This window comes from Acomys minous, assembly GCF_964271855.1.
Source record: "Acomys minous genome assembly, chromosome: 3".
NCBI lineage: Eukaryota > Metazoa > Chordata > Mammalia > Rodentia > Muridae > Acomys > Acomys minous.
Window position 1 is genome coordinate 68,831,494 of NC_140485.1, and position 27,278 is coordinate 68,858,771.

The 27,278-nt window shown below is 52.4% G+C and overlaps 1 protein-coding gene across 6 annotated transcripts in view; it reads left to right on the top strand.

Annotated features, from left to right (window-relative positions):
• Positions 1–14,204: 14,204 nt before the first annotated feature.
• SULF2 (sulfatase 2) overlaps positions 14,205–27,278 on the top strand; it is an 84,592-nt gene continuing 71,518 nt past the window's right edge. For 2 of the 6 annotated variants that reach the window (XR_014777798.1, XM_084775070.1), the window contains exon 1: positions 14,717–14,990. The gene's annotated coding sequence lies outside the window, so the exon portion shown is untranslated. Of the gene's footprint in view, positions 14,435–14,566; positions 14,991–15,077; positions 15,202–15,241; positions 15,259–27,278 lie in introns of those variants that run through there. The other 4 variants (XM_084775071.1, XM_084775074.1, XM_084775072.1 and 1 more) reach the window with 4 other exon arrangements.

Sequence of the window (27,278 nt, forward strand, 5' to 3'; positions counted from 1 at the left end):
GCCCTTGCCTGTGCCCTGTGGTGACAGAATTGGGCTGTGTTGTTCCAGATGTTTCTGCTCTGTGGAGTGAGTCTTTCTCAGCGATCTGGCTTGTCATAAGCGCAGCCGTTCCTCTGTCATCAAGCTGTAGTCATCTCCAGGCTCGCTCCTTTGTGAGGTGGTTCACACTCTGAGGACAACTGGAACAGACAGGTTTGGCAGAAAACTGACTCAGTGAGCACGCCACGCCCTGCTGAGCTCAGAGGCAAGCCTGCTGCAAGCCTTGGCTCCTGGTGGCTTTATGTGCCCAGGATGGTTGAGGCTTATACTCAGGGCCTAGGCTCAGAGGAGGGCTTGCCTAGACACCCACTCTGCACCAGAGCTCTCTCAGGGCACAGAGTGGCAGGCGCAGTTGCTCTCACTGTCAATTCTGCTTCTCTCTCTCTCTCTCTCTCTCTCTCTCTCTCTCTCTCTCTCTCTCTCTCTCTGTTTTGTTCTTTTCGAGACAGGGTCTCTCAGTGTACTCTTGGCTGTCCTAGACTCACTCTGTAGACTAGGCTGGCCTCAAACTCACAAATATCCACCTGCCTCTGCCTCCTGAGTGCTGGGATTAAAGGCATGTACCACCATGCCCGGCCACCTCTGCCTCTCTAACGGTGTACTGGTACCCCACAGCCCTACCCAAGAGACTGCCTACTGTCACACCCCTGTGTGCCTTCTGGCTCAACAGAAGGCTAGCCAGATTCTTGTCCCCAGGCCAAATGCAGCCCCGTGGTTCATGGGGACACCATTAAGGTCCCCAATCCCAAGCCATCTTGATGATTATGCCACAGGTCCCCTGGGAGGAGAATCTCCTCTCTTGCTGGTCAGAGGAGGGGCACGGGGAGGGGCTCAGCAGTGGGTCTGTTGTGGGACCCAAAACTGCCTTTCTGATTAGTTGCATGGGGATCCTGAAACTGCAGGTCCAGGGGACACATTGAGAAACACAACCAACCAGGTGCCACCCTCCTTGAGCTCTTGAGCTGGCCATGGAATGAGGGAACAAACTCGGGTTTCTCCCAGCAAGAGGGAAAGAGAAAAAGCAGGTGAAGGCTTCTGTGCTCTCAACATCTTGTTACCTACTAGACTCTCTGCCTTTGAGCAGGCATCGGGGAAGTCACCCTTTCAGGCACCGGAATCTGAAGACTTTCGTGAGACTCCGCACTCACTTATAAGAGGTCTGGCAAACTAAGAAATGTCTCATCAAAGTCCACAGTTGCTGCCTGCCCTGGCCACCCGATAAAAGCCCCTTCCTAAATCTCCACAGGCACTCTGGGCACTAGAAGGCCCCTCCCTTCTGACTTCCTGCTCTGAAGTGACACTGTGGGATCAGCGCAGTCGGTGGGTCACCCAAGAACAATGCTTGCTTAGAGGTCTTTGCTGCTGTCTCCACGCTGGTTGAGGCAGACAGCCCGTGGCCACTGATCTTCACAGTGCCCGCTAATGGCTCGCAACGGGTGGGCTCTGTTGAAGGCCCGAGACAGCTCTCAATTCACTAACTGCCTAAAGAGTCAGCCCCAACTGGGAAGGCTAGAGCCCGGCTTCTGCATCCTTATGAGCCTGCAGGAATGCAGCAGCCAGCAAGCCACAGGCAGCCTGTCTTCCTTTGCCACAGGGGACCTTTAGAAAGCTGCTGATGTGGAATCCCATAGATGAAGGGGGTGGGGAGGGGGCTGCATGGCTGGTCCTTCTGTGGTATGCTCAGGTCTATTTGATCCGCTGGACAATCCCAAAGGTAACAAAGGAAGAAGCGACTTTGGTAGCCATTTTATAGGTGGAGAAATGAGGGGCCAAGGTCGCGCAGCTGAAAAAAATGGATCCAGGGTGGATCCTTCAACCATGGGTGCAGAGATGGCCTTTACTGGATAGGCAAACTGCTTCCTGCTTCAGTGGGAAGGTCAGAGTGGGCCTTTGATCTTGGAGACACGAAGTCTGCAGCTACATCACATGGGTTAGGACAATACACCACTACCACCATGTCTGAGGTTAAGCCTGGATGCTGAGGACTCACTCTGCTGCCTTAGCCACACGAATTCACTTTGATTGAAGCCCAGTAGGGCTTGCCTTTGGAAGACTGAGCTATATTCTAGAGCCTCAAGCAAGTCACTTGCCCTCTTGGTTCCAATGGTGTCTAAACAAAAGCAGGCCTAGATGTGGGGGTGCAGTGTGTGCCCTACCTAGGCTTATGAAGTTGCGGGGTGTTTGAAAGCAGCTGGTTTGTTTGTTTGTTTGTTTTTCTCTCTTGTGACCACCCAATACCCTCACTACACATTGCTCTTGTCCCCAGGACCATCCCTACAGTCCGGACCAGTTTCAGAAGTTCAGATTCCCAGACTCCTCTGTGGATGGCTGTGGTTGTCACCTGCCCTGGATTCTTCCATGTACTAAGGGATGTGGAGCCTTGAGAGAGGTGATGGTTGTGCCTGAGGGAAGCAACATGGTGGCCATGGGGGCCGTGGTGTGTTGTTGTCAGGGGTCCTTGCAATGTTGTTGCAGGCTTTGTGTCTACCTGGCTAAGCCTGACCTTGAGAGCATCTCATAAGATGGGGGCATCTCAGTATCTCTGAGCAAAGCCCTATCCTGCTTTAACTAGCCACAGCCAGTTTTCTGTCTGCGGCTAGTTTCTCAACACCTACAGTGAGTGTCAGGATCCTTCTCATCCTTGTGGCACTCTCTCCGAGGTGATGAGGACTGAGTGGGCTGAGTCTGGCTTGTCCCAGGAGCCTCTGATGCAGTCTTGGTCGGCTGCCCAGCTCACGTGGGCACCAGTGCCAGACAGAGCCACTGCCAACCAAAAGTAAACCCAAATGGTGAGTCGTCACTGGTACTCATGGGGCCAGAGTGGGCCTGATGTAAGATACCCTCAGGGGCCATGAGAAAAGACAAGGTCCTGCTCCAAGGAGGACAAGGAGAAAAGTAGGAGGTGGGGGAAATCCTGTTAGGTCAGCCCTAGGTGCTAGCTGATTGGATCTCAGGGACCTTGGTCCATAGCATCCAAGGCTTTGGGGTTACACAGGGCCAAAAGAGCCAGCCACTGAGTCCTGTCCTGCCTTGCTGACCATTCTCAGCTAGAGTCCCTATGCTTGCAAGGGACCCCTGTGGGTTGGTTCTGTAGGCACACAGGCCTCAATACCTTCTGACACCCCAATACTAACTCCAGTTGCCTTATAGCACAGAAAAGCTACATCTACTGGGATCCTTACTCAAGCTGCCTTGCAGAAGACAGTGTGAATTTTGCCCTACCTCACTCCTCACCCGGCTCCTCTCGGCTCAGCCACAGCCAGATGGCCTGTCCAGGGATGGATCAAGGGCTCCCAGCAGCCAGCTACTTAGCTAGAAGGCAGCCTCCTGCCACACCTCCCACAGCAGCCAGAGCCAAGCCACAGCACTGCTGCCGTGATGTCCAAATGACCCAGAAGAACTGCTCAGCCCCAGAACCTGACGGCTTTCCCCTCCCCGTGTAGTCAGAGCAAGGTGGACTCACCCTAGCTTCAACACAGTCCAAGTGCGTGAGTGAGAGCGAGTGAGCAAGCTCACGGGGAAGGGTTCTAAAACTGCCCTGTGGGGGTGGAGCACACTTTAAATGGGTGTGCTGTGCACTGTGTAAATTAAACCTTAATACTGTATCTTTAAAAAATAAAATAAAATCTGAGCTGGGCATGGTGGCGCACACCTATAACCACCAGCACACAAGAGGGGCAGAGGCAGGCAGATCTCTGTAAGTTCGAAGCCAGCCTGGTCTACAAAGAAAGTCCAGGATAGCCAAGGCTATACAGAGAAACTCTGTCTCAAAAAAACCCAAAAAATAAAATAAAATAAAATCTAAGCCTCATGTGGTTGGTGGCACATGCCTTTAAATCCAAGTAGGGAGATCTTTGGGTTCAAGACCAGCATGATCTACAGAGCGAGCTGTAAGACAGCCAGGGCTACACAGAGAAACCCTGTCTTCAACCAAACAAACAAGCAAACAAACAAATATGAAATCTACCATGCCTAGAGCCAACACTAGCCCATGACCCAGATTCTAGGGTTTTGAGTTCTGGTTAATATTCTTGCTTAGGTCTTACCAGGGGAGCGGGTGGTTACAACCGTGGCAATGGAAGGCATATTTCACATCCCTCGCCATTAGCCAGAAGGGAAGAGACTAGGCCCCGCTGTGGGCCTCTCTAAGTCCTGGAGGGGAGAGGCATAGCCCCACTGTGAGCATGTCTGCCTCTTAGGATTCCAGTAATGACAACAAGCAGCTGGCTGGTCTCCCCTCACCATTCTAGGACCAGAGTCCCTTGAGCAGTTGTAGTTAGCACCAGCTCCCTCTGAAGCTTCTAGAAGGAGCCATCCTACCTCTTCAGGTTTCTGGGCTCCCTTGGCTTGTGGCTATGTGGCTCTGCCATCCATCTTGGTCTTCACAGGGCTTTTTCCTGGTTCTCTCCAGGTCCTTACTTCTTCCTCCTATGAGGACACTGGTAATGGGATCCAGGCCCACGCTAACTCTGAGCTCACCTTAATTGTTTACATCAAAGGTGATTTCCAAGTAAGATCGTATTGCCAGGATCTGGGCTGGCATGAATTTGGGGTTGCGCAGTTCTGCCAGCGCAGTGGGATGGGGCATGGAGCTGAGGCAATCTTACCTCACTGTGCTTTGTCAGGCCCCAGGCGAGATACCATCTCCCTCCCAGTGTCACTGTGAGGGACCGAGAACTCTGCATGTGTGGGTGAAGGGGAGCCCCATCCTTTATCTACCGTAGGTGCCAGTTGCCGTAGGAGTCATTTTAGATGGATAGAGATTTAGAGAAAGCCAGGGGTCCAGTCCTACAATCTGACTCAGCAGATGCAGGAGACTATCTCTCCTGGCTAAGAGTTTGTAAGGTGAGAGAGAGCCAGCTCTTAAAGACCATGGCTGAGACTAGTTGGCCATGTCTCTGGCCACACATGGCCACAGCATTGCATGACAGTTCATTTGATCTCATCATCACCTCAAGAGGTGGGTTCTGCGAGAACCCATGGGAAATGTAGCTCAAGTCTTTGCTCAGAGTCTCAGGTGATCAGGGCCAGAGCTGAAGGTCAAGTGCAAGAATGTGGCTCCTGCGCTCCCAAGACAGAGGGAGCCACCTGCAGCTCACCAGTTGGATTTAGCTCCTCTGCGGCTCTGAGACTGAGAATGGCATTGTCATTCTCAAATGGGTGTTGAACTGAAAATAAATAAGTAAAATAAAATAAAATAAAATAAAATAAAAATACGTGCAGCACCTATCTGTGGCTTGCAGCACATAGCTACTTACTCCTTAGTCCTTTGTGGAAAGTGTGTGCCAGTCTGCCCCCAATAACCACACTCTCCACTCAGGCCCTGATGCACCCCAAGAGAGGTACTAGCAAGAGTCCAGAGGCTGTAGGCAGACTGAAGCCTTACAGCTGCTGAGTGGGACACATGTGAGTCACACTACACACAGCTCACAGCTCAGTCCCGGGACCAGAGTGGAGCCCAGGCTCAGTAAGTCACTATATAGATCAGGGACGTGAAGTAGGTCCACCCATGGGATGCAATCCTGGAACTCTACCAAGAAGGAAGGCTTAAAAGTGGTCTGTTGGGGTGCTGGGTGTGGTGACATACACCTTTAATCCTAGCATTTGGGAGGCAGAGGCAGGCTGATCTCTGTGATTTGGCAGCAAGCCTGACCTACAAAATGAGTTCCAGGGTAGCTAGGGCTGCACACGGAGAAACCCTATCTCAGAAAAAGAAAAAAACAAAACAAGCAGAGGTGTGTGTGTGTGTGCGTGTGTGTGTGTGTATGTGTGTGTATGTATGTGTAAAAGCACTTGAGAGCAAGCCTGTTGTCCTGAGTTCAAATCCAAGATCACAAGGCAGAAGGAAAGGATGCCTACAAACTATCCTCTAACCTGCATATGCCTGGCACCCTACGAACACCATATACACACAATAATAATGAGATAATTAATAAATAAGTTTTTAAAAAAATATTTATTTATTTATTATTATGTATCTAGTGTTCCACCTGTGTGTACACCTGAGGGCATCAGATCACATTATAGATGGGTGTGAGCCACCATGTGGTTGCTGGGAATTGAACTCAGGACCTCTGGAAGAGCAGTCAGTGCTCTTAACCTCCGAGCCACCTCTCCAGCCCAGCTTTTTAAAGGAAACACAGTTAAAAGAAGAGGAGGAATTACAGCCATGTGCCCCTACTCCTGGCTTTAAGCTGACCTGGGATCGAAGCCCAGGGCCTCGTGCATGATCAGGAAGCTACATCCCAGCCGAAGATCCTGAGTTTTTGTTGTCAGTCAGAGCAATCTGTCCCATGTAGCCTCCAGAAGATAACAATTTACTCCTCCCTTTAAAGCCAGCTAGAGAACATTATTCTAGAAAGAACCCAAGCCCCTCAAGGCTTGTGCCTGATTAGCTGGGCCCACGAAAGACAATCTCCCTTCCAGCAAATTCTATTAGCTGACTTGGGAGCTTAATCCTATCTGCAAAGTCCCTTGGCCTCAGCTTCATCCTGAGGTGACACCACTCTGCTCATAGCCCTGCCCGCACAGTGGGGACAGCGGAATTAGGAATCTTGGGGACCACTTTAGAATCCTACCTCCCCACCCCAAGCTGCCTGCTTCCATCCCCTGCCCATTGTGGCCCCTCCATCACCTAGTAGAGGAAACTACCCTCATTCAAGAGCTCAAAAGAAAACCCATGGCCCGGTCCCATTGGTCCACCAAAGCTTCATTTGCTCATGTCTGACCAATGCCTGGTCATGCCTGGTCAGGACACAGAATGTATGAATTAGCCAACCCTGAGCCACATACCCACAGTTAGAGAAAGGGTCCTACGTAGCATCACTGTGAGAAAACACCAGAGAGGACAATGTTGAGAAGGTGGGCTTGCTCTGGCTCAAGGTTCCAGAGGGTTGAGTCCACAGTCAAACAAGGTCAGCTCACATAATGGCAGCCATGGGGGAGAGAGAGGCAAACATGGAGTGAGAGAGGAGGGTATACCTGTGGCTCTGGGTTCCAATCCCTTTTAAGGGGCAAAGAGCTCATTTCAGCTCAGAGTTCGTCAAGGCAGCAGGGGCAGTCAGAGAATAGGGAGGGACAGACAACTCATCTCTTTCTCCCTGTCACTCCATCCAGGTTGGCAGGATGAAGCCACAATAGTCAGGGTGCTCCCTCCCTCCTTCGCTGCTCATCTCTGGAAAGGTCCCCAGGACACACCTGAGGTGCTTTACTAATCCCAGCACCATTGGGAGTCAAAAGAAACCATCACAGGTCACAGCTATCCCACCAGAGGCACCAGGGTTGGAAATTGGGGAGAGACCTTTTCCCAGAGAAAAACAGGATTCTTCATACACCACTGGATAAATGGGTACTGGGAAGACTCTCCTACTTCCAACAATAGCCCCACCCCCACTCCCACTGCCAAATACCATCTCACTTATGCACTCTACTAGCTGTTCTCATGCCCAAACTCTCTTCTCTCTCTCCCTCTCCCTCTCTCCCTCTCTCTCTCTCTCTCTCTCTCTCTCTCTCTCTCTCTCTGATGTGCAGATCTATGTGTGTGATATGTGTGCTGGGTGTGTGCAGGTGCAGGTATCTGATCTGCACCCCCAGGAGCACACCCAGGCCACAGGACGGTGTCAGGTGTCCTGATCCATCACTCTACTTTCTTCCCTTGAGAAAGGTCTGTGACTGAAGTGGGAGCTAGGCAGGCAGCCAGCAAGCCCAGCAGTCCTCCTGTCTCCACCCTCACAGCCCCTGGGGTTACAGGCACCCACGCAGCCACACCCGCCTTCTTGCATGGGTGCTGAGGGCCTTGTGCTTGCCCACAGAGCCCTCTCTCCACCCACCCTGATTTACACTGAAACTTAAGTTCATGACAACTTAAGCTGAAAACTCTCTATGTTCCTGCTTATAAGCAGCCAGGATTAAATACCCATTGTTTAGCGGCCAGGCATGAGGCAAAATTCACACAAGAGCACAGCAAAGAGTTCAGCTACTGGGTGTCCTGCCCTCCCCCCCTCATGAGAGCTCTTTGTCTCCTCTGTGACACACTGCCAGGTCTCAGCTCCATGGGGACCTCTAAACTAGATCCTCAAGGCTAAGGATTATTTATTTATTTATTTATTTCAAGACAAGGTTTCTCTGTGTAGCCTTGGCTATCCTGGACTTGCTTTGTAGACCATGCTGGCCTCGAACTCAAAGAGATCAGCCTGCCTCTGCCTGCCCGAGGGCTGGGATTACAGGTGTGTACCACCTGCGGAATCAGAGTATTTAACCACAGGCTCTGGCCTATCATACCATATGCAGGCTGTAAGCGGGCAAAGCTTTCTCTGGGCCAAAGGGAGAGCTGGCTGGTTGGCTATGTGACAGCCTGTGGCCAGCAGTGTGGCAACAGCCATACAGCCATGAAGTTTTCCCAGGAGGATACTGCCAGGAGGCAGTTCAGTGTGAGCCAATAGGCAGCCAGCTGGGCTTCAAATCAGGGGCTTGAACTAACCTATTTCCTAGGGGCCACACACACACATATACACACACACATACACACACACACACACACACACACACACACACACACACACACACACAAGTAAATACATACATTTTGTAAAAAGTATTTCAAGTTTAAGGGAGGCTGTGTCTGTAAACCAGACACCATTCAATGCCTGACCGTAGGTGGTGGACACAGACACACCACCCCTATTGTCAGGAAATGGAGGTCCATGGTGACACTGAGCTGGTTAGTGACAGCTTGTGGTACTGGAACTTTGGATACTTTGTCCCAAAATACTGGGGTCGAGATCATTTTTACCACCTCTTCTGTTTGGAAGCATCACCTACAGAATATTTCTCCATTTACCAAATGTGTTGTGGACACTAAACTATCATGGTAAAAGACACAGCCTCTGTCTTTGACTGCTGGTGTCAGGGGAGCTTGGGGAGGAGAACACAACCAGTGGCCACAAGCACAGAATAAAAGGAGAATCTCAGCCAGGGGTGGTGGCATGTGCCTTTTATTCTTAGTGTGCATGAGGCGGAGTCAGGTGGGTTTCTGTGAGTTCAAGGCCAGCCTGGTCTATGTAGAAAGCTCCAGGGGCAGGAGAAATGTCCCATGGTGTCGAATTATAGGAAGCTGATAACATGGGGAAACAGAGGAAGAGTGGCCAGGAAGTGTTTTTAGGTAAAACACACAGGGAAGAGTCTTGGGGAGGTGACATCTGAGCTGAACCTTGTGATCACAGAGAGTTGGCAAAGTGAAACTTGTAGTTTTCTAGGAAGAGGGCAGAGCAAGTGCAAAGGCCCTGAGGCAGGAAAGGCCTTGAGAAACAAGGAGGGGGGGAAAAAACCTACTTCTGTGGCTCTGTTAATGGGAGCAAGCTGGGAGCGATTACAGAATTACTGTTAATTTCCTTAGATGCCCTAATGATGGGAAAGCCATCTGGAAAAAAGCAGATACTGCTTGGGAGATGCCCGCTCCAGTCCCAAGGGGTGAAGGCGTCACTGTGTCTGCAGCCTCCTGCCAAGGGACCCGGCAACAAATAAAAGGCCGCTGGAGAAACGTAATCAACTGTAGCCCCAGGTGGAGGGTTCAAATGCTCCCAGCGTGTAGTCCGTCCAGTGTGTCTATTGGGTAGCTTCACCATGAAAAGAGAACCAAGAGGTAACCGGGGAGACAGGTCAGACGGCAAAGTTCTTATCACACAACGTGAGTTCAGATCCCTGGCCGATCTTGCAAAATCAGCCAGCGCCGCCGGGTTCAACGAGAAACGCTGTCTCGAAAAATAAAGCAGCCATTTTCTAGAGGCAACAGAGGCCAGAGATTAGTGTCAGGTGTCCTCCCTGTCCCCTATCCCCTCCACAACCCCAGGCCTGCCCAGCCCTGCAAGCACAGGTATGTATGCAGCCATACCTGGCTTTTTGCATAGATTGTGGAGGTGGAACTCATGCTTACGAAGAGAGCACTTTCTCAACCAAGCCATGCGTCTTCCCTAGCCCTGGTCTCCACTCTTTCTTTCTTTTTTTTTTTTTCCAAGACAGGGTTTCTCTGTGTAGCCCTGACTGTCCTAGACTCACTTTGTAGACCAGGCTGGCCTCGAACTCACAGCAGTCGCCTACCTCTGCCTCCCGAGTGCTGGGATTAAAGGCATGTGCTCTTAAATGAAAAATCTGAATGGGGTGGGGGAGGGGGAGGCAGCAAAGGAACCACACCACACACACACACAGGCACAGACCCACCGAATTATGTGTATATAATATTTTTTTTTTTGTTTTTTGTCGTTATTGTTGTTTTGAGATAGGGTTTCTCTGTGTAGCCTTCACTGTCCTGGACTCACTTTTGTAGACCAGGCTGGCCTCAAACTCACAGAGATCCACCTGTCTCTGCCTCCCGAGTGCTGGGATTAAATGTGTGCACAACCATGCCCTGCTTAATTAATTAATTAATTAATTTTGTTTTTTTCAAGACAGGGTTTCTCTGTGTAGACTTGACTCCCCTGAACTCGCTTTGTAGAACAGCCTGGCCTCGAACTCACAGCGATTCACCTGCCTCTGCCTCCAGAGTGCTGGGATTAAAGGCGTGCGCCACCACCATCTGGCTAATAAAAAAAAAAAAAAACTAGAAAAGAAAAATCCTTTTGCTTCGCCTTGGCCATGGAGACACTCTGCTCTGCCCAGGGCCTCATGGCTGGCTACTTTCATTTTCAACCCCTACCTGTTCTCACACCGTCAATGCATCCTCAGTTACCAGAGCTACCCAGGTGACCCAGAATCACACACTTAAACTCCCGGCCTGGCTCTTCCAAGAGAGCCAATGGTAGGACATGAAACAATGAGTCCAGTCGTCACCGTGCCCTGTGGTCTTTGAAGAGTGTATTAACCGGGGACTGTCCCACTCTGTCCCTGGTAAGAATTCACAGTAAACACCCTCCTTCTTCAAGATTGCTTGTGGCCATTATAGTGGTGTATAATGCTCCTCCCTCTCAAACTGGCCTTTGATTCCTAAATGTGCACTTTTAGGCGTCAGGCGTTAGAATAAATTAGACTATACAATTACATGTAATTAAAGGGGGGGAAACGGTTGTGGCGATGTAAAGATAGCTGGGTCTTGCTCAAGTAAAGCCTGTCTGTGACCGTGTGCTGGACCAGGGAGGCCACATGAAATACAATTAGCATTCTGTTTTAATGGGGGCTTTTAAGGCTGCTCTCATTATCCCAATATCTGACGATATATAAACAATTTCTCGCTAATACCAGGGTATTTTTCCTGACAAGACAGCTTGGGTTCTGTCTAAGATTTCAGCAGAATTAACCACAAATTCATATTGTTGTGCAAGATACCAGAATTTGTAGCTTAAAACCCGTGCAAGGCTGGCTCATCTCTACTCTGGGGCCCAGAAGTTTGATCTCTACCCTGAGAAGGGGTCCCAGGCTTCTCCTGGAGAGGGGAGTCCCAGGCAAGCTTGTATGTGTTATTAAAGCCGCCTGTGCCCCCAAGCGTGGGGCCTCAGCCGGAGCCCCCAGTCTGCAGCCGTGTTCGTACGTTTAGTGTTTCTCCTTTACACGCCAATTTGTTTGAGACATGTTAAAAGGTTGTCTTTTATAACCCTCATAAAATACCATCGACTCTGCCCAGATGCAGCAAAAAAAAAAAACAAAAAAAAACACAACAACTTAGGACCATCTGACTGGGTTTCAACCTGTGGGATGCAGAAAGGCTTAGAAAGAGGGTTTTGGGTTCCCACCATTACCAGGGAGTCAAGGAAGTAACAATGGGAAAGACCCCATAGGGTAGGTCAGACTCCTGATGTCCTGTATAGCAAGCCACCAAGGGGCTCCAAGAGGGGAAAAGCAAGGCACGGGGGTCGGGGTAGAGGGAGGGGGGTCAGGACAAAGGTTCTCAAGGTTAAACCAACAATGGGAGGAGGGGGTAGCCTAGGGCTTACAAGGCTCCACAGATGCCCAGCCCGGGCATTTGCAGTGATGGATTTCATTAGGGGCACAGGGACACAAAAGAAAGGCTGGCTTAGACCACGTGCTCAGACAGGAGACAGGAGCTGGAGATTCAGGTGCTGAAGACTGTGCGGCCCACCCAGGCAAGAGTTGAATTGTGGAAGAGACCATGCCGCCCCCAGGCTGGAGGGGGCGGGGTGGGGGTGGGGTGGGGGCGGGGCATCTGACCCGGAAGCCACTCCCATCTTCATCTTTTGCCTGGAAGGAGCCTGGGCAACAGGCTGAGGCTCAGACCAGCAGGTCAGGTGTTCACTAGGAATTAGGGGAAGACAGGTGATGAAGAGACGCTGCAGACCCTCCAGGTGTCTTTAACTGATGAGTGATGTCCTGAATCACACCGGCGCATCTATCCCCTTATCAGTAAAGAATAAGAAGAGGTCCAGTCACTGCCTTAGATCTTTCCATTGCAACAGCAGAAAGAAAACGAGCAAAACCCACGTGACACCATTTTCCTCCAGTGCCCGGTCCCAACTGGGTGACTGTGAACTGCCCTCTTTCCTGGAATTTCTGATGGGCGCACCCATCTGCAGAAAGCCACTGTCTGAAGTACAAGGGTGTGGTCATATTGTGGATCTTGAACTGCTTTCTGGTGTAACCCCCAACTTCTAGAACATTCTCCAGAACCTCAAGCAGTCAGGGCACAAGTTCCATCCCTGAACCGTCCTCCCTCTCCTGCCTTAGACACCCATGGGACACTGGGGTCCTGCTGGAAAATCACTGCTGAGTGAGGACCAGATCCTCACCGGGGTAGGGGACACTGGACTGGAAGGCAACACAGGGCCAGGTAGGGACAGGTTGGGACAGGGACTGAAAGCCACCTGCCCCACCCTGCAGGGCAAGACCCTAACCTTTCTGAGCATCCATGGTCTCCAATGAATGTGAATGTATGTTTCATGTGATGACCAGGTGCAGATGATCTTCAGTTGGCCACAGAACCTTCTGGAGCACAGTGCTTCTGGGGGGAGAACCCCAAGCTACATGGGGCCCAAAGTGAGCTATGTTGTAAATGCAAAAAAAAAAAAAACACCCCAAAACCAAACCAAAACAAAACAAAAAAATGTTGCAGAGAAAGAAAAAAATGTGAAAAGACCACATTTATACTCCATTGTTGGTTTAAGTGTCTTTGAGATAGTCTCATTATATAATCAGTCTTGGTGATCCTCCTGCCTCAGCCTTTGGAGTGCTGGGATCACAGGTGTGAGCCACCATAATACTGTCTCAGTTGACTATATAAAGAATTGTCTGTGATGTCAAAACTAGTTACACCTGCTTTTCTACTTTTTTTTTTAACTTTCTAAGATTTTTTTTTTTCCTTTTGTTTGTTTGTTTTTAAAATAAGATCTCCTAGACCTCCGGCTGGTCTCAGGACTTACTGTGTAGATGAGGGTGACCTTGAATTTCTGATTATCCTGCCTCTGCCTCCCAAGTGCAGGTGTGCACCACCACACCACTGTTATTTTATTTCTTGACTTTCTAGTGCCAGTTCTCAGAATCCCTCAACTACAGGAGCAGCCTGACCTCTGAGTCCAGTGATCAGAGCAGCAGGGAGCACGGCCCCTTCCTGAACAATACATCCTCTGAACAGTAGTGCAGGGGTGCAGCCCCACCTTATACAACAATAAAACTGGAAGAAAGGTAGGGGGATGCCCCTGGCTTGGAAAACAAGATCAGGCTTAGTACAGAGAAAGTATGGGAGGGGTCTACAGCCCCCCAAACAGTCAAGACAATCCATTTGAATTTTATATAAACAGCAAAGGTGTAATTTCAGTACATCTTCATGGGTGCCCTGTTATTCTTATTGAACTTGAAAACGCTATCCATCAGGAAACTAGGAAAAGCCCACAGGGAAAGGGGGATTTTGAAAATAAGCGCAGCCTGGGTTTCAGATGTAACTCTGGATGGAGCTCGGCTTCTTGGGATCAGATCCTGATCCAACTGTCTGACCTTGGGCCAATAACTTAGCCCGTGTCTTGGTTTCAGTATCTATAAATGGATAAACACCATGGAGAACTTTCAGGGTTACGGTTCCAGCCGTGCCCACGGCTGGTCCACCGCAGGGTCGATTATCCCTTAGCACATCAGCTCTACTTTCTGAAGCAACTGGTGGCCTCTGTGGCGGCTCTTCACCCACCCCAGGCAGCCAGGACCCCTCAGGCCTCTGGTGGCTTCCAGGACGACAGAAACCGCGCAGACAGCACCACCTGGAGACGAGTTTTCCCTTTACCAAGGGAGTCGGCCTCTCCTTTCTTTCCCACTCCCGGCCCATGTCTGGGCAACGCTTCTGCTTTCGCTTGAGCTCAAGTTAATTTCTCAGAGAGCTTCGGAGGCGCGTGGGAAGGTCCCAGGCGCGTGGGCAGTTCCTCCAGAGATCTAGCTTGGGGATCGGCCCGAGCCGGCGTCTCCAATGGCAAGTGTGTGCGTGTGTGTTTAGAGGAGAGCGCGGGGCTTTCAGCAAAGGCAGCCGGGTGTTTGCAAACCAGGGCGAGCCCCTGTGAAAGCGGATAAAAGAAAACATTTATTAACGTGTCATTACGAGGGGCAGCGCCGGGCCGGGGCTGTCGCACGCCTCAGGGAACACTTGGCTCCGCGCTGCTGGGAGGGAGGAGGACGAGAAAGCGGAAAGAGGCAGGATTCTCTGCGCGCCAGCCCCGGGGCCTGATCCATGGCCCTCTCGACTTCGCGCCGGTGTCTGGTGGACTAAGAGATGCGCCCCCGGTCCGAGTGGCACACACGCGCGCACACACGCACGCGCGGTCCCGGCTGGCCGGCAGCTCCCTGCTCAGCGCACATCGGCTTCAACTCCGCGCCCTGGGCGAGCGGGAGCGGGTGCGGGTGAGTGCGCCCGGGGCCCGCGAGGGTGCGCGCTCGGCGGCGGGAGCGCGGCCGGCCACCGGCTCGGCAGGCAGCAGGCCGGGAGCCGCCGGGACTTCGGGCCGGGGCGCGGAGCGGCCGCGGAGCCGGAGGTGAGGCGCGATGGCTGAATCACGGGTTCCCCGGCGGGGCGGGAAACGGCCGGGTTCTGGGTCCTGGCGGGGAGGCCGGGGCGGGCTGGGCGGAGCAGAAGCCAGGATGCCGCGGCGGTAGCGGCTGGAGCAGCGGCAACGCGGAGTCCCCTACGCCCCGCGGCCCGGCCCGGCTGCGGCAGAAGCGCGGTGAGGCCGCGGGGGCCGCGCGGTGAGTGGGGCGCGGGGCCGGGCCTGGATCACGGATTCCAGGGCGAGCACGGCTCAGGTGAGCCCAGCGGATCCCTGCCTGCCGCCCCGCTCCGGGAGGGTGGCACCAAGAGGCTTCGGCACCGGCCGGCCTCAAGGGGCTGACCGGTTTGACCCGGTCTGCAAGCCTGGGCGGCTTGGAGAGGACTTCCCGCGCCCCGGTGGTTCCCGGGGAAGGGCGTCTGGACCCGCGGGCTGCAGGAGCGTGGCCCCATTGACCCTTTGGGGCTTAGACCCAGAGGGCCAGCTAGAAAGCAGACCACGTGTGGCTTGTCCGGGCAGGAACCGAGCAAGCAGGGACTAGGAACTCGCAGAACCCAGGACAAATGAAATCGGAAAACTTCTTCCGCGCCAGGGCAGAACCCATCGCCCTGCAGACCTGCGTCCTCCGCGGGCTCCAGAAACCCGGAGGAGACGCTGCAGCGGAGACTGCGACTTCATTTAGAGTAGTTCATTCATTCATTCGACAAGCATTTATGGAGTTCTGAGCGTGCCAGGCACGGAGTGTCACCCAGGGAAGCGTGGATGGCAGTGTTAGTCCCTGCGAGGGCGGCCGGTGGGGAAAGGAGGCTCAAAGTGAGCAGATGGAGGGAGCTACCCGCGGACCATTGATATGCTTAGTGGCCTCTGCCTGGAGGGGACCCTGAGAGCCTTGTCTCCCCACACAGTAGGATGTTCTGCACTGAGCGGGTCTGTGGTGACCCCTGCCTCTCCCCACTTCCTGAAAGTTCTGAGCGGCCCCACCCCTTCAGGACTGGCTCTCCTGCAGCTTGTTTTAATCACTTTTTGAGTTAAAAGTCAATATTTAATTAACCAAGTAATTACATTCAGCTTACGTTTGAATTTAGATATTTGCTGTGTCTGTGGGGACACCCATTCTCTCTCCTCTCCATCTGTCCCTGCCTCTTTCCCACAGTGCACCCCCAAGCTACTCTGAAGGTGACAGAGAGAGCTGGTAACACTGGCTTTCACTGGGGACACCCTGGATTTTGTCTCTCTCCGAAATTGTTCACCTTGCAGTTAGGGGTGACACGGCCCAGCTCCTTGTCCAAAGGGGATCAACTAAGATACAACCGTTGATCTAAAGGGGTGGGAGCTCCCTGAAGACCCCTCCCCCCAAGATGCTCCACCCAGCCTGGCTAGTCCCCAGGGAAATCAAAACAACCTGTTTCTATGTGGTTTAGTGTTGAAATCAGCAGTTTGCTAAGGGATGGTGTTGGCTTGGCCGCTAGCATGTTGGACCCGCCGTCCCTGCCCAGGCTGAGGCCAGTGTGGCTTTGGACTTTGTGTATCCCTCTTGAGGGTTTTTTTATTTGAATTCATGGCATTTTCTGAAACCTTAATAGCATGTTAGGTTTTTCAGACTTAAGGGTGAAGGGGTGCTGAGCCAAGGCTGAGGGAGCAGCAAAGGGCAGGCCTGTGCAGCCTTTGTGCCTCTGTGTGTGTACCCCTGGCCCACCTGGGCTGGTCCCGCTGGCCCGCCTGGGGGCTTGTTCAAGGACCTCATCCCATGTGCAATTTCATATTTGATGTTCCAAATGCCTTTTGACTTGGAAACTGAGCCCCTCTCCTGCGCCTGCATTTGGTGGCTTCTGGCCCCTGGGTCAGCAGGAGATTATCACACAGCCATTATCTGTTCTTAGAGTCTTGCAGTCTCTGAAGAGCCTGAGGCTCTTCCTGCCTTTCTGGCCAGTTCAAAGAAGTTTCCCCCCTACACCTCAGAGATAAGGGGCAGGAAGTGTTGTTTGGGTCAAGCCCTTAGACACAAGTCACTTGACCACACAAATCTTTCCAGAGCTTGAATACCCCTCTGAACCACTGGCTCTTTTCCTCTAGGAGCTCTTTCTAATGCAGTGGGTGAGAAAGACCTGGCCAGTGATGGGACAGTAAAGCCATGGAAGTTAGGAGCCTGGCTGAATCCTTTCCTTTCCCCAAGAGCTCTGCTGTTTTGGGTAGGAGTGGGGAGATGTCCTGGCTTATATTGGTTTTTGTTGTTATTATTTTTCCTCTGGCTTTTTGCCTTTCTTTCCCAGCCTTGTCTCCCTCCCTTGGTCTAGATGCAAAGGTTTTCTCAAATGTGGCCAAGGCAAAGCATGCTGAGATTAGGATTTTAGCTCTTAAAGGGCACAAGAAAAGAGGTAGGCCGTTGTAGGAACGAGACCCTCTTGTGGCTGGTGGTGCATTGGCTACAGAGGGGGTCCCAAGCACTTGGTTTCAGGCTGGACTCTGTGTGTCAGTGGACAGGAGAGTGAGCCTCTCCATAGTGACCTGCCAGCCAGGCCAGGCCAGTCTGGCTCTGGCCATCCACAGGGGCTGGCCTAGTGGGGACCCCAGCAGATGCCATGATCCAGCCGGCTTCAAGGCGCTGTCTAATTGGAAGATCATTAAGATCATTATAATTAATTGGCATCCTGATAAATGGCATGATTGCCTAATTGGGGTGGTTGCTAGGGAACTAGACCTCACTTGGAGCCTAGAGGGGAAGAGGCAGTGGCTGGCTGCAGTTGGGCGCTGGGGTTACAGACCCTGCAGTGTTCGTGGGCAGGAAGCCAGAATTGTATCACCCACATCTGCTGGCAGCTGCTGAGCACAGTTGCAGATGGAATGTGGGTTAGGGGTGTTTTCTTGGAAGAGCTGCAGTCAGGACCCTTTCTCTTGCAAGCCACTGAAAGAGAGGCTCTGAAATCAATGGGAGGCAAAGAAAAAAAAAGTGCCCGATTCCTTTCACAGGCTCCCCAAATCCTAAGGCAGCCCTGGCATCAGGCACCACTGGATCGGGGCTCAGCATTTGCCATAGATACCATTTTCTATCTCCGCTCTGCCCTCTACCTCGCTCTGTGCCTTCCTCGGCACTAAAGCTGCAGTCTCTGGCAGCCCCAGGCTGAGTTGTTTAAGACAGCCAGTCTGCCTGGCCACCTGCCCAGCAATGACACGGGGGCGTGTGACTCAACCGTTCTGTGCCTCTGTGTGTTCTCATCCAACAAGTGCTGAGGATAAGTCCTCACTCCCTTCCCTGAGTCTGTGGACCGGAGAGAGGCCAGTCAGCACCAAGAGCTTAGCATCTGTCCCAGGTAAACCTGGGGTGCTTTATTGAGCTGCCCAGATGAAGCCTCTTTTCAGTGACAGCCCCTGAGACCCCAGGTGCCCTCCCCCACTGACCTACCCCACTGGCTGAGGTAGAAAGTTACACATGCCTCTGACCACAGTCTGAAATGAGAGGGGATGACTGTTTGGTCCCACAAGCTAGGGGGTCCCTTGGAAAAAGTAAGCCCGGACATTGGGGAAGCAAGGAGTCACCTATATGGGCAGCCGTGGCCAGAGGGGCCTGTCAGCCTTCTAGCTGAAGTGAGAGCTGCAGGGACACCCCCCCACCCCCCCTCCCCACTCCCCCCACCCCCCCACCCCCGCCTTCTACAGGGTCCATGGGAACCAGAACCGAACCTAGCTGCTCCAGTGGCTAACCTTGCTGCCTGGCTTTTACCTGGCCATCCTTCATGAAAATAATCTTGAGGTATTTGTTTAAAAAAAAAGAAAAAAAACAAGACAAAAAAAAAAAAAACGTAGAGTCCTAGAGAGGGAGCAGGGCACCCTGCATACGTTCAAGTTAGCAAAAGGTGCCAAAAGGGGGCCTTGTCGAGCTGTGGGGCTGGCAGTGAGTGTGGATGCTCTAGGTGAGAACAGGGATATAGGGTGTCAAAATGCACCCTCGCCTTGAACATAAGAACCTTCTTGGTATTGTACAGGTCCCACTGCCACACAGGGCCCAGTACCACAAGAGAGCAAGTATCTCATAGGCCCCAGTACCTCACAGCTCCCAGTACCTCATGGTCCTAGTACCACAAGTCCAGTACTACACAGCTCCCCGTACCTCATGGGTCCCAGTACCTCATGGGTCCTAGTACCACAAGTCCAGTACTACAAGGTTCCCAGTACCTCATGGGTCACAGTACCTCATGGGTCACAGTACCTCATGGGTCACAGTACCTCATGGGTCCTAGTACCTCATGGGTCACAGTACCTCATGGGTCCCAGTACCTCATGGGTCCCAGTACCTCATGGGTCCCAGCACCACAAAGGTTCCAGTACCTCATGGGTCCTAGTACCACAAGTCCAGTACTACACAGCTCCCAGTACCTCATGGGTCCCCATGTAGCACAGGTCAGATGAACTCCTGTTCCTCCTAAGTACCCAACAAGAGCCAGGTGCTGCCTGAGAACCTAGCCCAGCAAAAGTGAACCTGGTCTTCCAGAGGGGAAGGCCCCAGGAGCCAGCAGTGAACAAAGCCATGTTCAAGGCCATTCATATCAGGCTAAAAAAAAAAAAAGTAATGAAATACAAGACACCTTCTTGAGTGTTGAGCTTGGTGAGGTAAGGTGGTCCAGAGGAGACCTCTGAACCGTGGCCTGAAGTGTAGGAAGAGGCTGGCCTTGGGAAGAGCTGAGGAAAGAGTGTTTGAAGTGGCTAGAACAGCCTGTGCAAAGGCCCTGAGGTACAGAGGAGAGCTTGCTCAGAACACACAAGCCCAGTGTGACAGTGGGGGGGGGGTGGTCCCGAATGAGTGGTGACATGGATACTTTATTTTAAATGGCGTGGAAACCATGGAAAACCATAGGAGACTGTCCAACAAGAGCCCGTCTGTGTTTCAGAAAAACTTTGGCTAACCCCCACCGGTAGGCTTGATGCTGAGAAGTGAAGACACAAAGCCCAGGGCCGTCAGCGGTCCATGGTTTGAGCGGAGAAGTGGCCACAGGGCAGAATCATGGTGATGGTTTGTGTTGGTGCAGTGGAGAGAGATTTGGGGTGGGCAGGGAGAAATCATTACTGCGGCAAATGCAGGAACTGCGTGGGCCCAGGGTTCAGAATAGGGGGGCCACTGTTTCCCAAACCAGGGTGCTCTGGCTGGCGAGGGAACGTGAAGGTATTGGTGGAGGCAGTTTTGAGTGTCACAAATATGACTCCTGGCGGGTGGAGACCGTGGATGCTGCTCAGTGTGAGGGTCCCACCCAAGAGTGGCTGCAGTGCCGAGTGTGGTGACCAGGTGGCCTGGGACAGGGTGCTTCCTAAGTACTGTGAGGAGAGACCAGGAGGGTTAGGGAGGACTGAGCCTGGTGGTTCTCCGGACCTCTGCCCTCATCTTACATCTTGGATGAGCTGGTGATCTGAACTCAGGAGCCATTGTGCCTCCCAGTTTCTTTAAGCTGTAAGGCTAGACAATACTTACAAGGGAGAACTCATACTTTATTTGCTGGTGTGGTCCCCTGTCCCCAGGGGCTGTCACATACCTGCCTGAGAAATATTTTTTGGACTCCCCACTCTCTCCCCTCTGACATTCCTAGGAGCACGGGAAGGCGCTGGTTGAGTTTCCCATGATTCCTCACTGCTGGGTGATTGGCAGACAGAAATCATCACTGCAGCAAATGCCTTCTTGGCATTGCCTGGGGGTGAGAGGGTATCTCCACCCCGGCAGGTGGCACCGTGCCTCCTGAGGTGAATAACACTCCTCCAGCCTTCCAAGCCTCCTCTGCAGCCGAGCCTAGCACTTGGCTAGATTCTCACAAACCAGTGTTTCACACTCATTCCCAGTCTCGGTAGGATTGCAAAACACACATGGGCAGTGGCAGGAGCCCCACACTCATAGCTGTGTGTTGTGAAAGACGTGCCTCCCCCACCCCCTCCCAAGACACACTGGATCCCACTGGAGATAGCCCTCCATTCCAACCCAGACTCAAATCCTTAAGCTAAGCATGCCTGTGGGGCCGGGGGGGTAGGGGAGGCTGACGGAGGCCTCAAGCAGGGACGTAGATGTGTTTGGCCAGGTGGATGCCAGATGTGTCTGGGAAGGGTGTTGCTGACAGCTCTTCTTGTTGGCTTATGGCTGGGACTCCAGCAGGAGTCTGACCCACCTTGGTAGCCAGAGAGAGATGGGGATCTGAGCAGATAGCCTAGAAAAGTCCAGGAGGAATCTATACTTGGTGAACACTGCCTGTGTGCTCTGGAGACCCATGCTGTCTGTGGATTTCTGAAGGCCAGCAGCTAAGTTTGGATGTTTGAGAGAACAGGGAAGCCAACCACGGTCGTTATAATAGCTCGGAGTGTAACCATTTGAACGTGGCTCACAACGCTTTTCTTCACTTTATAGTAAAATGGAATTCCTGGCTTAGCGTTCTGGGCAATTGAAGTTGCTATTTCTCATATAACAAAATGTAAAGTAGGCGAGAGTCCAATCCAAGTCTTGTCTTTTGATAACAAAATCCAGAATCCTGCTACCCACTGTCCCCTCTGTCCCTACTATGTCTTTGACCTTGTCTCTCAGTTTCAGTGTCCAATCAGCTCCAATCATCAACTCTCCCTTCAGAGTAGGACAGAACTTCTTTCTTTCTCTCCTTTTCCAAAGAACAAAACCCCTCTGAGAACTCGCCCTGCCGCAGGCTTTACTCCGGGTCTCACTGGCCCCTGGGTGGGTGTTGTGCTGGCTTCTAAACCAAACACAGGGAAGGAGGGATGGATAAATGGGGCTTTGCTGATGGTCTTAGCTCAATGCTTCCCAAACCAACAGATCAAACACCTTCTGTTTTAGGGAGTGCTTTGAGGGAGGGCTGACCGGGAAGGGACTCACAGATAGCATATCTACACAGTCATCAGTGAAATACCCTGATTGGGAGAGAAAGGGAAAACAAAGGCAGAGTGGCTTATAATTAAACACAGTGAACACACTGCAGGCCAGCACCTGGGCGGGACACCTGGGCAGGACACCTGGGCAGGACACCTGGGCGGGACACCTGGGCGGGACTGGTGCAGGCCCTCACAGCAGCCCAGGCAGGTGGGTATTTGGCCAAAATGGCCATACATTTTCTAGCAGCTGAGGAGACAGCTCTGTGGGTAACAGGCTTGCCAAGAAAGCACAAGGACCTGAGCTTGGATCCCCAGCACCTATGTAAAGACCTAGGTGTGGTTGGAGTTCCTGTAACTCCAGCACTGCAGAGGTGCAACCAGGAGGCTTGCTGGCCAGCTACTCTAGCCAAACTGTTGAGCTCCAAGTCCGTTAAGAAAGAGGCTCTGTCTCAAAACACAAGGTTGAAGAAGACAGCTGATGTTAGCCTCTGGTCTCTGTGCTCACAAACGTGTGTGTGCGTGCGTGTGTGTGTGTGTGTGTGTGTGTAGCCACATACTCATAAAACAATTTGACTTTATAAAATGGTGAACAAATGGCCAAATCTCCCAAGCGAAATGAATTTTGGTCTTCCTTTGGTTTATTTGGGTGTAGGGTAAGAACCATTCAAAAGTCATCTTGTTTGTGGGCAACAGGCAGTTTCTTGGCTCTGGAAGCTGCCAGCAGCTTCCTCATCTGCAGAAGTTAGGAGATTATAGTACGCTTGTGATCCCAGCACTCTGGGGGCTGAGGCAGGATTCGAAGTTTGAAAATAGGGCTATATGCGATTCTGTCTACCCGCCCCACACCCAACCCCCCAACACACACAAAGCAAAACTGTCCTCCTCTAAAAGTTGTATTGGAAATGAGTAGTTCTTTACTGGGTGTGTGTCATAAATAGCCCAGGAATCCTTCACTCCCTCATAAGCCTGCATCCCCTTATAGGCCTACACCACCCCCTCAGCACTCCAGTCAGTCATATGGTGCCCCAGATGTCCTCACACAGTCCTGGGGTACACCCTTGGGCAAGGAGAGCCCCTCTGTGAGTAATGCTGACTTGGAAGGGATCTTTGAACTAGAGGCATCTACCCCAAAGATGCTTGTAGCTCCTGTCCCTGCACCGCCCTGCTGTGACACTCCATGCAGCCAGCAAAACAGACCCAGCCTTTGCCACAGTCAGGGCCAAGTGTTCTCTGGTTGATCTTGGGATCATTGGCTTCTCCCCTGGATGAGATGGAACTGGAGTAGAAGAGACGTCCCAGTGGTCATAGTGTCATAATCAAAGGCATCAGCTCTAATCACAGTGCTTTGTCCAACTTGGCCTCCCAAGAGGTGTGTGCAGATGGGTGAGCCACTCTGTTCCTCTGAGTCTCTGTTGCCTCCCTTTGGAAACTGGAATAGCCATAGCAGCCTGCTCCCCAAGGAGCCGTGAGGACCCGGGTCAATGCCTGGGCTCAAGGACCTGGCTCCAGAAAAGCTGGCTTCCCAGTTGTCACCATAGTCGCCGTTCCTGCTCGTATCTGAGAGTCCTGTCTTAGCTTTTGGAGCAGGGTTGGCTGTGCCTTTGAGGCACTGCCTCTATGGGAGGCCTCTAGAGAAGCCATTGGCCTCCCTGGGACAGGTGAGCACAGTTCAGTGGGACAGCAAGGAAGGAGTCATCGGGCTTAAGGCTCTGCTGTGTCTGCTCCCCACCCCACCCTACCTCTGCCAGGTCCCATCATACCAGGGGGTTCCAGCTGAGCTTAGGACCTAGAGCCTGTCCGGAGAACCCAGGGTGGCAGCTGTCACTGTGAGCAGTGACCAGGTTGGGGCAGGAGGTCTCAGAATCTCCCAGTGCCCCTGACCACACCCCGATGGTTAATTGGGCGCCTTTGGAGTCACAGACCAAGCCTCAAAGACGCCACCCAGGGAATGCACTCTTGAGAACCACAAAGGCTGGGGGAGGGAAGGCTGGGGTGTGCCACCTTCCACCAAGTTCCAAAGGGGCTTCTGGAGGTGGCATGTATCCTGGAAGAGCCTGTGCCAGGGCCTGTCATTCCTGTAATAAAATCCGGCTCGTTGCACAGTTGCACGGGCTTCTGCCCCCACCCCCTCCACTGCTGCTACTCCATTTACCTGCAAGCCTCTTGAAGCTTGGTGCCTGCCGCGCCCGCCCCCCAACCCCCCAACCCCCCAACCCCCACCCCCGGCCACACACACTCCCCATACACTGGCCACTTCTCTGGTCTCAGATACTGTTAAGCCTCCTCCAACCCCAGGGTCTGGGGACTTGCTCTTCCCACTGACCGGCTTTTCCTCACGTCTGGCTCCTTTATTCTTAGCCCTAAAGTCATTCTTGGATGACACTGTTTCCTCTGGAATTCTCAAATTGGCCTCTTAACTTGTGTTTTCTTGTTTGTTTGTTTCCCCTCCATTCACTAAAAAGTAAGCCCAGGTGCGGCCTGGTCTTGGCCTTGTTAGAGTTTGCCAGCCCAGCAGGTACCCAGGAAGGAGGCCTGGGGATCCAGGGTTGAAAGGAATGCAGCCTTTGTCCTTGCTGGAAGGTGACTGCTCGGAGCCTGGAAGTCTAAACCTGTTTGTTACAAGCTTGAGGTGGAACTGGTTAGATTCACACATTCCCATGGTGGCTGGTGGGGGGAGGGGTCATCCTCCTTAATGCCCCAGCAGGGCAGCAAACCCCAGGAACACAAGGGTTAGTCACTCTTGGGCCACCTGGGAAGTGAAAGTACACCTTTGAGAGTCTGGACTGAGGTCTCCCTCACTCCTTCCGCCCTAGCATCTAAGCCCCGTGAACTCTGAGTGCTGGCTGGGCTCCTGTGGACCCAGGATGGTTTGCGGCTGGAGCAACACCCTGCTCCCTGTCTAAGGGGCTTGTGCCTGCAGACTCAGCATACAGGAGGCCTGAGAGGTCAGGGCTCTATCTAAAAAACAAGGGAAAGTATAAGACCCTCCTAGGCTGCCTACCCAATGCCTGTGTTTGGCTCATGGAACCTTTGGCTTTGTTTTCCCCGTTCCCATGTGTTACTTTGAACCTTTTGGAAAAATCAGTTAATAGATTGTTGGGCAATTGGGGGCTGACAGGGTGTTGCTATGTAGCCCAGGCTGACCTAGAACAACTAATTCTCCTTTTGTCACCAGCCTCCCAAGTGCTAGAATTACAGCCATATTTTAAAAGCTAGAGTTTTTAGCTTTTTCTGAAACTTGAGGCCTGGGGGGTTAGTGTGGGCCCTGTCAGGCCACATGAGTGCTTCTTGGCCCTAACCGAGGCTCGTGAGTGAGCCCAGCTGCCTCTTTCTTGCCCTCCTTGGTTGGTGGAGCAGTGGAACAGCCCTCCTCAGGAGACAAAGACTGACGGGTGAGGGTGTGTGTGTGTGTGTGTGTGTGTGTGTGTGTGTGTGTGTGTGACGGATCACCAGTGGCCCTGTATCAGGCCCACTCCTCCCAATTACAAGGCTCACTTAGATGTTAGCACCCTGCTATGACACTCTTCCAGGGACAACACACTGTAAGTGTGCTTGTAGTGATATTAAAATCTTACATTGTGTGTGTGTGTGGGGGGGGGTAGGGTGGCTGGAGAGATGGCTCTTCCAGAGGTCCTGAGTTCAGATCTCAGCAGCCACATAGCAGCTCACAACTGTCTGTAACTTCAAGATCTGACACCTCCACACAGACATACATGCAGGAAAAACACAAATGCACATAAAATTAAAATAAATAATTTTTTAAAATTTCAAAAATAAAAATCTTACACCATCTTATACCAGGCAGGTAGCACACACCTGTAATTCCAGCACTCAGGATGTGGAGGCAGTAGGATCAGGAGTTCAAGGTCATCTTTGGCTACATATCAAGCTTGAGACTTAGCCTAGGCCACAGGAGACCCTATTTCCAAAAAAAAAAAATGCATTTTAATAATTAAGTTAAATCTGTCCTATACTTGTTGCTTGATACTTAGTCATCTCACAGATCTTTAGAAACAGGACATTGATTGTCTCTGTCTAGTAAGGGGGAAACTGAGGCAGGCACTATATGAAAAGCTTCCACATAGGTGGTTCACTGAGCTCTGTCATCTTTCCACCTCCGTTGCTGGGCGTCTTAGGTGCTTGGGTTGAGGTGGTAGCAGCTCTTTCTGTTCTGAGGATGCTGTGCATTGCCAGTGGTCTGCGTTGAGTGACCCTAGTTGGGAAGTCCAAACTGGCTGTACCCAGCTGCCCACACCTAGTACAGGTCACAGGTATGCGTCCCTCAGCCATGCTGAGTTTCATGTCCCTGTGTGGCCTGGATGGCCACACAGTGTGGTATTCCCCGAATAGTCTGGGTTCGGGAGGGGCAGAAATGAGAGTTGGGGAGCCTTGAGCCTTACACTGGCCCTGCATGAAGAGGTACACCGCTTCCTGGGGCGGGGCCTGCACAAGGGTGTGGCTGCTGGGCGGAGTCCTAGGAAGTAACAGCTCACAGCTGCAAATATTGCCTCAGAAGCTGGATTCACCGGGAGGGCACCGGAAGGCTCACGGGTCTGCAGGAGAGTTGGGCTTAGGAGAGGGCAGGACGCAGTCTGGAAGCCTCTGGCGGCGGTGGTGGTGTCGGAGTCTGTCTCTGCGCAGGAGTTGTTAGGCCTTCAGGAATGGGGGGCTTCAGGAGACCACTCACCCATGCTGGGCCCCCTAGTTTTGAGCACTGTCTGGGAGGCCTGAGCTCTGGAAGAGTCTCATTGGCTAGTCCTGGTCACATGGCTACCTTTGGTAGGGGAGACTATCTTCTGAAGAAAATATGGGGTACTGTTTTCCAAAGAAGGAAGGGGACTGGGTGCTTCCACACAGGGAGGGAGGGAGGGAGGGAGGGAGAGGGGGGATTGTCTGTGCCTAGATGGAGCAGTTGTCATCTCAAAGAATGGGTTTTTTTGAAAAGACCAACACATCTGTGGCAGCTTTTCCTGTTCCCAGACCCAGTACTGAGGCACTGTTGGGCTCTGAAGCCCCTCTCTATAGGGCAGCATCAATTTCCTGCCTCATCTTAGTGTTCTTGTCTGGAAAATGACAGCAACCTGTCATCCCCGCCCTCCCCCCCTCCCCCCAGCATCCTGGGTGCAGGACACCCCCCCCACCCCCCACTCCCCCCCCCCCCCGCCAGCCTCGTTTGGGCCTGGGCTGCCCACTTGCTTTCTTCCATCCCCAGAATGCACCTACTTGCTGATGCCCAGGTTGATGGCCTCGCAGTCCATGTTCATAGGCTCCACCCACAGCCTCCACTTGGATAGTCATTAGCCCACTAGGCAGGAAGTGGGGCCCACATATTATCTCCATCTCACCTCTAGCTGGTTATTTGGTCAAAGGGACATCAGGAGCCTGTCCCACCTGAATGTCCCAGTCTCTGGACTGTTTATATTGGCT